The 12,022-nt window shown below is 44.7% G+C and overlaps 1 protein-coding gene across 1 annotated transcript in view; it reads right to left on the bottom strand.

Moving 5' to 3' along the window:
• Positions 1-8,661, bottom strand: part of csgalnact2 (chondroitin sulfate N-acetylgalactosaminyltransferase 2) — a 60,025-nt gene extending 51,364 nt beyond the window's left edge. Inside the window, exon 1 of the mRNA XM_078530996.1 lies at positions 8,545-8,661. The gene's annotated coding sequence lies outside the window, so the exon portion shown is untranslated. The remainder of the gene's footprint in view (positions 1-8,544) is intronic.
• Positions 8,662-12,022: the final 3,361 nt, after the last annotated feature.

Raw genomic sequence — 12,022 nt, 5'->3', positions numbered from 1 at the left:
TGAAGTTGTCGTCATCGATTTGAGGATGATGTCCATTCGGGGTCATGAGATTCTCAAATGGGTCTTCATGTGACTGACCCAATCCGATTCGCAAATGTCACTGTTGTAATTGTTAAAAATGCATCAACTAGTTTGCACGGCTCCAGCTCCCAAAACGGCCATATGATCATCTGTTTTTCGTGTAGGTTAGTCAGGACACCAGGAAGAATTGCCCTACTCTTGTTCAAAGTAGTGGCCATGAGGCCTGGGTTGAACATCTCATGGGAAAGATGGCACCTCTGACTGTGGATCTCCCTCAGTACTGGCATTGGAGTGTCATCCTAGATTTTGTGCTTCAAGTCTGTTGAGTGGGTCTTGAAACCACAAGCTTCTGATTTCTAGGTGTTAGTGCTACCCGCTGAGCCAATAGCTGACACCTGGTGCTGAACAAAAAATGATTTTATGTAGCATCTTGTATGTCCTCAGGATATCACAGGTATTTTATGGCCAATAGTTTTGAAGTGCAGTCTTACACTTGGCAGCCAATTTGTGCCCAGCAGGGTCCCACAAACAGTAGAAATAATGGCCAGATGGTTGAGGGAGGAATGTTGGCCGGGATTCCAGGTCACCATTTAAACAGTTTTGATATGATTTGAATGGATTTGTTAACATTCATCTGATGGGACCTCAGACACATCTCATGCAAAAGATGCAACCCCTGGCAATTGAACACTCCCTCGGCATTGCAGTGAAGTGCCTACATTCTCCGCTCAATTCCCGATTTTAGAAATTGCTCAGTACGTGTGTGTTCAAACCCACTTTACGTTTAGTCAGGCATATTCAGACTCTTTTATACTTGAACACTGTGCGTCTCTAATGGCCTGCAGCTGTAGCCCAATCTAATATTGTTAAAGCATGAAGTGTCTCTGATTTGTTTTTTTGGGATCAATTCAAATGGTTCCATTGTGGCCGTTTTGGTAGGTTTAATATAGGGTGATTTTCACCTTTTGTTTTGCTGGTGTCTGATTTCTGCTTCTAATTGGTTGTTCTCTTTCTGAATTTTCTGTTTTACTGAATGCGTAATGCCTCAGGATAACGTTCTTCCGCCTGCTGTTTCAACAGGAGCAATAGCCAAATTATTTTCCTCGTTAGGAGACATCCCCGTCAAAATTGCAGACCAATTTCTTTGGAGTGTTCAATCAGTTTGCTAACATGGTGCAGCCTAAAATGAAGGCCTCAGTGTTTTGACAGATTTTGGACCCAGTGGACAGTGGAATTATATTCCACACTGAGAGCTAATTTTAACAATCTGCACAGTGCCCGTTGCTACCGATGACTGGAATATTGTATTCACAACGTAATCTTTTCAGACCTTGTGCTTAAGCACTTTATTTATCAGTATCAACGTGTTTGTACTTTGGAACTGTTCAATGTTATAGTACAAGGATGACAGGGGAAAGAACTTGAATTCAAGAGTTGATTGGGTGCGAGTGCTGAAGCCAATTGACATTAGTCCAAGCACAAGAGCAGGAGCAAGAAACAAGAGCCCTTGAGCAAATATCAGTTTTAAAAAGATGCAATTTGTTTCTATTCATTTGGCATAAATTACAGTGGATTTCTGCAGATCAATTTAACATAGCAGAATTTGAGAAATAACCTGGAGCATTAAGTGCATCAAACAAGGTACATTGGACTTTGTTCCTGAAATGCTACCCCAATCTTCAAGATGTCACTAGCAAGCTTTGCAACTTAATCCATCACTGACCACACGAACAATTTTTCCATGAGAGGGCTGCACAACCCATTGTCAGTCAGTACAGACTTGTTAAATCTGTTATTCCTATTGACTTCAAATCCAAGGAGATATAAAACAGGCTGCCAACTCGCCCTTATCACGCAACTTACTCCCTTGCACACAGTCAAGATTGATCCCAGTGTTTTGAGATCGCCCCACACCCACCCCGTGAATGTTTATCCCATCTCCTGCCTGCCATCCTCATCTCTCATAAAGTGCTCAACTGTTCTGCTACGCAAACAGCACATAAATGAAAACTGCTTACCTTAGTTTCCATAGAGACATTTGCTCAGAGTTTAGCACAGAAGGAGACTATTCGGCCCATCCAACCCCATTCCCCTCTAACCCTATTCCTCATTCCATTTTCCATTTAAACACTTGCCAATTACAATTTTGACTTACAAGTGGCACTGCCATGCTCGCAGCTGTAGGACATGCTCGTAATGGGGAGACAGTGGCTTAGTGGTAATGTCACTGGGCTAGTACTCTAGAAGCCCAGGTTAATGCTCTGGGGACATGGCTTCAAATCCCACCATCACAGCTGGTGGAATTCAAATTTAGTTAATAAAATCTGGAATTGAAAGCTTGAAACTATCATCGATTGTTGTTAAAAACCCATCTGGTTCACTAATGTCCTTTAGCGAAGGGAATCTGCCGTCCTTACCTGGTCTGGTCTACATGTGACTCTAGATCTGTAGTAACGTGGTTGACTCTTAACTGCCCCCGAAATGGCCTAGCAAACCTCTCAGTTCAAGGGCAATTAGGGATGGGGAGCAAATGCTGGTCTTGCCAGTGACCCTCACATCCCGTGGAAGAATTAAAAAGAAAGAGGTGGCTGCAGCTCCAACCAAATACATTTGGAAAATTCCCATAACTGTTGACCATAGCTGCACGAGTCCTATGGTTTTCTGAGAGTTGGGATTGGAGGGCTCACAGTTTATAAAGAAATAGTGTAAGGTTGGGTTGCGTTGTTCCTGTGAAATCACCAGACCTTCAAAATGAATATCAAGTAGTCCAAGGAAGCAGTGCCATTGCAGCTGCAACATTTAAACCAGGTGGCAAACTGGTAGCAGCAACAACAGAGACTGCAACGAAGGAAATCTACCCCAGACCGGCTGAATACGGAAGCCAAATGATAGTTGCCCTAATACGATTTTTAAAAGATTTTTCCTAAGCTGTTTTTTTATCCTCTCCCCTCCAACCAGCCCCATCCTCTGTCCAGTTTTAGACTTGGCAATAGGTGGCAGCTTTACTCAGGGGAAACAGATTCCCATGAAGTTCAGTTTTGGAATCTGCCAAAAGTAAGATGGGAAAACTTTTCTCATGCAACTTCGGACGTTTGTTTCTATTTTTCCCTCATCTCTCGGAGAATTCCTGCTCAATCCAGCATTTTCTTAAGTCTGATACCTAATGGATCCAAACACTTGCACCCTGTCACATAGAAGCAGGAAAGGCTGCCTGCTTTTGTACAGCAGCTTTTACATAGTGAACTGTCCAAACAGGCATCACAAAGGTGGGTGGACACTGAGCAGGAACCATTTTTATTCTTATTCTTTCTTGAGTTGAGAACATCGCTGGCAAGGCCGCTACTTGTTGCCCATCCCTAACTGCCCTTGAGAAGGTGGTAATGGGCCTTATCCTTGAACGGTTGCAGTCCATGTGGTGAATTTCGCCCCAGAGTGTTATCTAAATGTTGGAGAGCACACGTTTAGGAAGTGCTGATGAATTGCTGGCAAGTTATTGCACAGAAGAGTTAGAGGAGGTGACTGAAGGCACAGCCAACCAGGAAGCATTTCAGGACGCTTTTGAATTTAAGCAGGCGTGTGGCAGAAAGCTATGCTACTGATGGTGGAGTGGAGGGGGAACACAGTGGACCAGACTCCAAATATTGAGTATAAGCTGAGCCGTAGGGCAGGGGAACAGTTACACAGTTGGATGGAGTGGTGTCATGTATGGATCACTCAGTGAGAATGCTGGTGGCAAGCCAATGGATTGGCATGATGGTGAGGACTGGAGATATGGACCAATTTGGCTGGCGGGGTGAGTAGTCAGTGAGAAGGGTGCTGGAGAAGCTGAGCCTGGAGGAGATGAAGGCTTGGGTGAGTGTTTCAGCAACATTGCGAGAATATGAGGGATGAAGGCAAGCAATGTGACAGAAATATCTGCAAGTCAAACCTTTGCACAGAGGGTCACTTAGGGCCTACAAAACTGACCTATCTCCCTTCCCAGCAACTCGTACCTAAGTTCAAAAAGAATAGAATTCAGACATAGTGTGATGCAAATAATCAGAACTAGCAAAATTACAATGAGTGAAAAGAAGCCATTAATTTCCTATCTACAGAGAAATATCCTCATTTACAAAAAATAGCTTTGAATTTACCTCAAGTTGTATTTAATGAGAAAACTCAGTACTCAGGATGTCCCTAAGAACAATTATCTTCAAATTGATCTGAGGATTTTACAGGAATGTTACCTTGTGTCTTTATCGGGGCAGGAGCGGTTATACACACCCACTGAGAATAACATTATGGATTCTGGAATGCGCCCCTCACAGTGCCTCCGCCAACCCTGATCAGGGGCCCTGGAGGGTTGACAACTCTGGTCAGGATGCACCACTTAAAGACAAGTGTGCACCCCCTGTAAACTGAAGTGAGATTTTGTGAGAAAAGTATCTGTTAATGAAGGTTGCCTCAGGTGAAAAGACTTGTTTATTTCCTCTGCCCGGACCTCTTGTCGGTTTGCAGACTGATGAGCATCTGTGACCAATTCGGACTGACCTCGGGATCCAAATTAAATCACGGCAAAGGCGAGGCCATGTTCTTCGGGAACTGGGCTGACTGATCGTTTGTCCCCCGTCATGGTCAGGGAAGAGCGTATAGCCAAGGTGAGGCAGAAACGGGGCATGTGGGAGTGACTCTCCCTTTCCTATGCTGATAAGAACCTGGTCATCAGGTGCAAGGCCCTCTTGGTGTTGCCGTTTGTGGGGCAGGTTTGGTCCATACCCCGCTCCAGTACTGTGGTGGTCACCCAAGCCACCTTAGAGATTGAAAATGGGCCGTGGCCCCATACGACATTCTAACCTCTAGATAATGGGGGGGAACACGTACCTAATTTAGCCCTCATCCTACTGGCCACCTTTGTGTGTGGCTGCATCAAGCAATGTGTAGATCCTCGATACACAAATACCATGTCTCAATATGTCTGAGGTTCTATTTTTTTCCGATGTTGCGAAGGATGCTGCAGAATACTCCGTTCAGTTGGAATGTACCATACCAGATGTCCTTCGTGGAAAAGCTTGTGGAGAAAAACATCTTTGACCACAAGTCTGTCAGACAGTGGTCCACATGTAACATCCTCTAATCCCTACAGCAAAAGATGGTGGATCCTGTTGGATGACTCCCTGAGCAGAGTATCAAAATCGTTTAATGCATCATCGCCAGATCTTTCAACCACCAAGCTTGGCTGGTGGTGGGAAGGGCCTAGCCCATCAGATCTCTCCTGCACATCGGGAGTATCAGTGCCACTGCAATCTGCCCTTGAGGCGGTTGCAGTAGGTGAGAGACCATTGCCCACCTCCTCCTTTAATGTGTCTTTACAAAGCAGGTCTGGAAAGAGATAAAGTAGTTTTTGTCGAGGTTCATCCCGAGCAGCTTCGTGACCCAGGACTCTGTGCTCTACTGGCTGTTCCCAAGGATGCACACTGAGACAAATGTCAACAGTTATTGAAGGACCATCAACCCAATGAAAGGCACTCTTTGGCCTGTCCAAAACTTGCTGGTCTCCCAGTGCAAATAGTTGTTCATGACTGAGAGTTGCCGACTGGCGCGTTCCAAGGTGCAGAACTATGTGGACACACTAAAGCTTGGGACAGCCACCACAAAGATTCAGTGGCAAAAGGCTACTATCCAAGAGCCTTCCATCATAGTGCACCAAGGGGCTGCAAACTGTAAAACCCCTCAGGCTGTGTGTTTGACGTGAAACTTATATTGTAAATCTAACTTTGTAAGTGTGGTGAGGCACCTCAGAGTGTCACAAACTTATTGAAAGAAATTGAACTATTTTGCATTTTATGTAATGACAAGTTTGAACTGTTGTGTGATGTGCCTTTATAAATTTAATGAATAAAATATTTGTTTAGAAAAATAGACCTGTTTATTGCCTCTGGATTACACAAGTGAATTTCAATATCCATCCATGTCACGTCAAAAGATAATATCAGTCACACCTGATATTTTCACAGCAGATCAGATCACCAAACTGGCTTATTCATTTACAGAAAGAACTACAAGCTGGAACAAGTTATAACTAGTCAATTCAAGTAAGACAGCCGCTCTGAGCCAGATTACACAAAGATTTGCAATATCCCTGTTCCAAAATTCTCATGGATCCAATCTGAATGGGGAAGGGTCGATGGGGTGACTACAATTGGGGATGGGGGCGTTCTCAGGACATCAGGCCAGGGGGTTGAGGCAGTGGGAAGGGAAGGGGGGCTGTGGGGGCGAGTGTTTGAATGTGGGGGTGGGTGAACTGGCTCCAAATACAGTTAATCACTGTCTTTCCTCATTTTCTGTGTTACTTATTTCAATTCCTCAATAAGCATGGTATGGGTGATAATTGAGAGAGGAAGGGACTCCTTGAGAGAAGGACACCAGTTGTATGTAGGAAGGTGTATAATCCACTGCAGCACCGGGTATGAGAGGGGTGCTCACCACCATCATTCCACACTGATAATATTCCCAGTTCTCATCCTTGTTTATATATCCCTCCATCACCCATTCCCTATCTGTAACCTGCTCCAGCCTTACTGCCCTCTGAGGTCTCTGCACTCCTCCAAATCTGTCCTTTTCTGCTTCCCCAGTTTTAGTCGCTCCACCATTTGCAGCCATCCCTTCAGCTGCCTGGGTGCTACGCTTTAGAAATCCCTTCCTAAATCTCCTGCACTTCCATTTCTTCATTGTCGTTGAGTCAAAATCCTGGAACTCCCTTCCTAACAGCACTGTGGATGTACCTACATCAGATGGACTTCAACGGCTCAAGAAGACAACTCATCACCGCCTCCTGAAGGACAATTAGGGATACGCAACAAATGCTGACCCAGTGACACTCACGTCCCATGAAAGAATAAAACAAAGTTACTCCTTAAAACTTACCTCTTTGACCAAACCTTGGTCGCCTGTCCTAGTATCTCCTTCTGTGGCTCAGTGTCAAATTTTGTTTCATACTACTTCTGTGAAGCATCTTCGGGCATTTTGTAAGATGTTGTTGTGAACATCCCATAATCACCTACCCCAAGTTTTGCACCTTTCCAAATGGACATACCAGCAACATTAAGAGATGCAGGTTCCACATGTCAGGAGTTCCAAACACTAGAATCCAAGAATTAGGAGCAGGAGTAGGCCATTCAGCCCCTTAAGCCTGCTCCGCCATTTAATAAGATCACGGCTGATCTAGTTGCGGTCTTGATTCCACTTTCCTGTCTGCCCCTCCCGCCCCATTACCCTTGTCAAACAAAAATCTGCCCAACTCAGCCTTGAGCATATTCAAGTGACCCAGCCTCCACTGCTCTCTGAGGTAGAGAATTCCACAGGCTAAAGACCTTCTAAGAGAAAACAAAATGTTCCCCCATCTCAGCCTTAAATGGGAAATCCCTAATTTTTAAACTGTGCCCCCTGTTTCTGGACTCCCCCACAAGGGAAGTCCTCTTGGTATCCACCCTGTCAAATCCCCTCAGTTCCAAAGTGTTTCACCAGCCTTTGAAGTATTTTTGAAGTGCAGTGACTTTTATAATGTAGGAAATGTGGTTGGCAATTTTCAGTGTAAATGAGAATAATGGCCAGCTGACCTAGTTTAGTGATGCTGGTTGAGGGATATATACTGCCCAGGACACTGAGGAGAACTTCCATCTCTTCTTCGAACAGTGCCATGGGGATATTCGTTATGAGTAGTATACAGATCGTGCCTCGCGGTAGCAATCTCGCTTCTGACTTAGAAAGCTGTGGGCTCAAATCCCACTCCGCAGGCTTGAGCACGAAATCTAGGCTGACACTCCAATGCAGTACCGAGCGGGTGCTGCACTGTCGGAGGTGCCGTCTTTCAGATGAAATGTCAAACTCAGGCTCGCTCTGTCTTCTCGGGTGGGCACAAAAGTTTCCAGGGGCCACTATTTTGGAAAAAGGCCAGGGCAATTATCCCCAATATCCTAGACAATGCTGCAAAGAAAAGTCATTAAAGCAAAATGGTTATGTAGTCACTATTGCTGTTTGTGGGAGCTTGCTGTGCGCAAATTGGCTGCCATGTTTACCACAAAACAACAGCAACTAAAGTAATCCGTTCACTGTAAAGCGCTTTGGGATGTCATCTATGGCGCTATATAAATGCAAATGGCTCTTTCTTACTGCAAAACATTTATCCCTTAATCCAAAGATCATCATGTTAGGATTAATCGGTGCTGTGCACTTTCCACACTTTGTTAATAACACCAACAATCATACTAAATGATCTAAATCCCCAAACTCAAGGTTTAGCCCAGTCTCATTCTCTCCTGTGAAATGCTCTTTCTAATTGACTCCCGAGCACGCTGACTGTATGGACTGAAATGCTGACTGTATGGACTGAAATGCTGACTGTATGGACTGAAATGCTGACTGTATGGAGTGAGCGAGCACTGGCTTAGAGTTACACCCAGGCTCTGAGAGTGAGGAACACTCACATACAACAGCACCCCTGGGAGATCCAAAGAAACACAGACAGATGACAGAAAGTAAGAGAACCCAAACATACCTGGGCAGCAGGCAGGCACGGAGAGAGAGCGAGGGAAGCAGGGTTTCAAATTGCTTCAGTAACACCAAGGGGAAAGTGTGCTGTGAGTCTGCCAGTGAGGCACTGCTAAGCACAGCCTCTATGTCGCAATGGGGCTTGCCATTAAAGCTGCACTGTACCAGACCAATAAACATTGCATAACCTAAAATAGCTTTTAGAACCTTACTGCCCCTCAGCACATATTTCACAACAGAAAAATCAGGGGCACATTGCACCATGCGAGCACAGAAATAAACATTGCAATGGAAAATAACTAAATCAATATAGTTTTGGAATAATTAACATTGTACGAAAGAGCAATGGGAGAAGGATTTGCATTTGTCCAGTGCCTTTGAACTTCTTGAAACGCCCTCATGTGTGAATTATTGTTGGAGTGCAGTGACTGTTGTTATGTCAGCCAATGCGGCAGCTATTCCACCTCAGCAGCATCACAAAAACAGGAGTAGGGTGAATCAGTTATTCTTGCTCATTGTGTGAGGGTGAAATGGAAGCCTGCACAACTTGGAGAGTTCAGGGATCCTCTTTGAATGAAGAGAAGCCCTGAACATCCACCTGAACAATTTATCACCTTCACTTGAAGCGCGGCACCTCTGACAGTGCGGCACTCCCCTGCAAATCCATTGAAGTGTCAGTCCTGGCTAGTGCGTCCCTCAACATGTAGTCCTGGATCTTGAAATGTGCCATTCCTGGAGTGGGGGCTTGAACCCTTCTGACTGAGAGGGGAGAGTGGCAAACTCTAGAGGTGGACTGTGATTCAAGCCACTGCGTCCTGCTCAGCAATAATCAACACCCCTGATGGTCCCGGAAACCAGCCAGACCAGCATCAGTTTATCAGAGATTTCGAAGGTTCTGTCCGAGCCTGTTTGGCTGGAGTAACAGATTGTTCATTCCAGGAAAAACTGGATGAAGTAAGTAAGTGAAGAATGTTAGTGGCTGCGCAGCAGTCCAAGCAAGGAGTTCAGACCCTGCCCTTGAACCCTGGCCTAACCACACCAACAACTTGCATTGCAATGAGATAAGAACATATCTAGTTCATGCTGCTCTGGTTATTTGCAACATATTGTACAGCCCTCTCGCCCTTTCACTCACTTTAATTATCCTGCACAACTCTGGGTGCTGTCAGTTTCTGACCATTTTTATTATAATAATTCTCCCTGGCCTGCTTTTAAACCTGCGATTCAGTGGCAGGGGTCTGTCTCAGTCAACAAGTCTGGGTTCTGCCCTCTTAGTGCTAGACTGTGCAGGTGAGCCTTGATGTCAAACTCCTGCAGTCTGAACCCTGCAGCCCTGATGTCTGTGTTGTATATTTTATATCTCGAAGCTTTGCAGAGATGACATTAGTTTCCATGGGCGTTTTCTTTCTGGCACTGACACTGGTGGGCATCGTCACGGGTGGGAGGGGAAAACTTGGAGACCCGTTAACTTTTAATGGCTCTCCAAATTTTCCCGTCCCACTCACGGCGATGCCTGCCGGTGTAGGGGGGGTCTAAAAATCCTGGCCTATGTGTGCAAAGGGTTTTATTCACAGTGCTTTAAAATGTCTGCTCCACTCTTCCAGCTCTTTCTACAGCTTTGAATACTTTTCTCTGAGTCCACGCCCAGGCTTAACCAATCAAGCACAGTGAGCATTGATGGTAAACGGACTCACATAATCAAACACAAAACTGTGGAACACTACATAGTCTTTTCCCATTGCGGTGAAGTTCATTCCCTGAATCGCAGCCTAAAGATGTTTGTATGTTCCTTCCATTGTTTTATTTTCTATTCGTGCTTTCATCCTAAATCTTCCCTGGATCCCATTTTGAGTTGCTAAATGTTTTCACTTCTAAACTCTCCAAGATCTGGAGGAATTTTCTTTGCTTCACCCTTCACTGTGTCATTAAGCTTTAAATGATAGCAGAAGGCAGGATACTTTAATCAGTGAGGAAAGAGCACAGACATTGTGACGGAAGTTAGTTTGGAGAGTTTCGGGATAGGCAGTTTTATTCTTGGGCCACTGCTGGGGACCTGATTAGAGGGTGGGAGCTGAGGGAGAGGTGTCAGGTTCTTTATTCAATGGATCGGAGTAACAACCAATAAAGCCGTAAGTCTTTAAAGTATTCAAGCTGCAGCATGGCAAGCAGAGAGTGAGGCATTTGTCCCAGTTTCAGGAATATCAAAACCATCTGGCCAATCCTTTTGCAATGCACACATGTATCCGATATTATCCCCTTGCCTTTGGGCATGAGGGTGCATTCTCGCAGCAGACTGAAGGAGGAGCTGGTTGCCAGTCACAAACGGAACAGCCATTCATACAATTTGTCTCCATCAAGTTGCTTTACAATCTCAGGACAATGAGGAGAGGAAGTGTAATGTGCCTCATTCACACCCTCCTCTGCTCCCCTCACATCTTTGTTTCATTTAGGGAGAGGCTGCACCACATGACTCATTCTGGAACCAAGGATGCCACAACTTCTCTTTATATTGACTCGCTCCAGAGGTCACTATTAAACTTTCTCTTACAAACAGGCAAAGGATAATTCTAAAGAAAAACTGAAAAGACTGGAATAAGACAGTGTCTGCGGCGAGAGAAACAGAATCAACAAATCTTTCATCAGAACTGGGAAACGTTGCAGGTATAAAAGATTCAAAGTGGGTAAAAAAAAACAAGTGATGCATTCATCATGTTTCAGATTATATCTCATGATCGCATTCATCACATGATCTTAAAATCACACGACCTTAAAATTCAATTTTAATCAGTTGAGAGAGAATTCAGGAGAAATTCCTTCACAGGGAGGGTAGTAAATGTAGAATATACTGTTCCGAGGGACACAGGCACAATGTCAGGTAAGAAGGGAGATACATGTTTGGGCTTTGAAATGCAACATGACCACATTAAAGCAAAATGCTGCAGATGCTGGAAACCTGAAATAAAAACAGAAGATGCAGGGAAGACTCAGCAGGTCTGACAGCATCTGTGGGGAGAGGAACAGAGTTAACGTTTCGAGTCCCTGTGACCCTTCATCAGAGCTAAAAAGAAGTAGGAATGTGATGGAATTTATCCTGTTTAAGGGGGTGGGGGGCAGGGTGGGGGTGGAGGGTGGAGCAGGTAAAGCAAGATAGAAGGTCAGCGATAGGTGTGGGCTAAGGAGAGATTGACAATGTGAGATCAAAAGGCAGCTGCAAGCCTCCAACTGGCTCCACAGGAACCAAAGTGGAAAGAACCTCATTTTGAATTCATAAGGTGAAAATGCTTTGCCTGGTGTTTGGTTAAGTCTATGGGTTGCTGTTGCCTTAATGGAGATTAGTTTGGGAATTTGTTAAAAGTTATGACCGTAGTAATTTGTAGCCATGTGTATATATATATTAGCCTGTGTAAATTAATAAAATGTTTCATTTAGTTTAATGTAAATCCTCAAGAACTGGTGGTCTGATTCCTGAATTTAG

This window comes from Cetorhinus maximus, chromosome 27 (genome assembly GCF_964194155.1).
Source record: "Cetorhinus maximus chromosome 27, sCetMax3.hap1.1, whole genome shotgun sequence".
Taxonomy (NCBI): Eukaryota; Metazoa; Chordata; class Chondrichthyes; order Lamniformes; family Cetorhinidae; genus Cetorhinus; species Cetorhinus maximus.
This window is presented reverse-complemented; position numbering and strand designations above follow the sequence as displayed.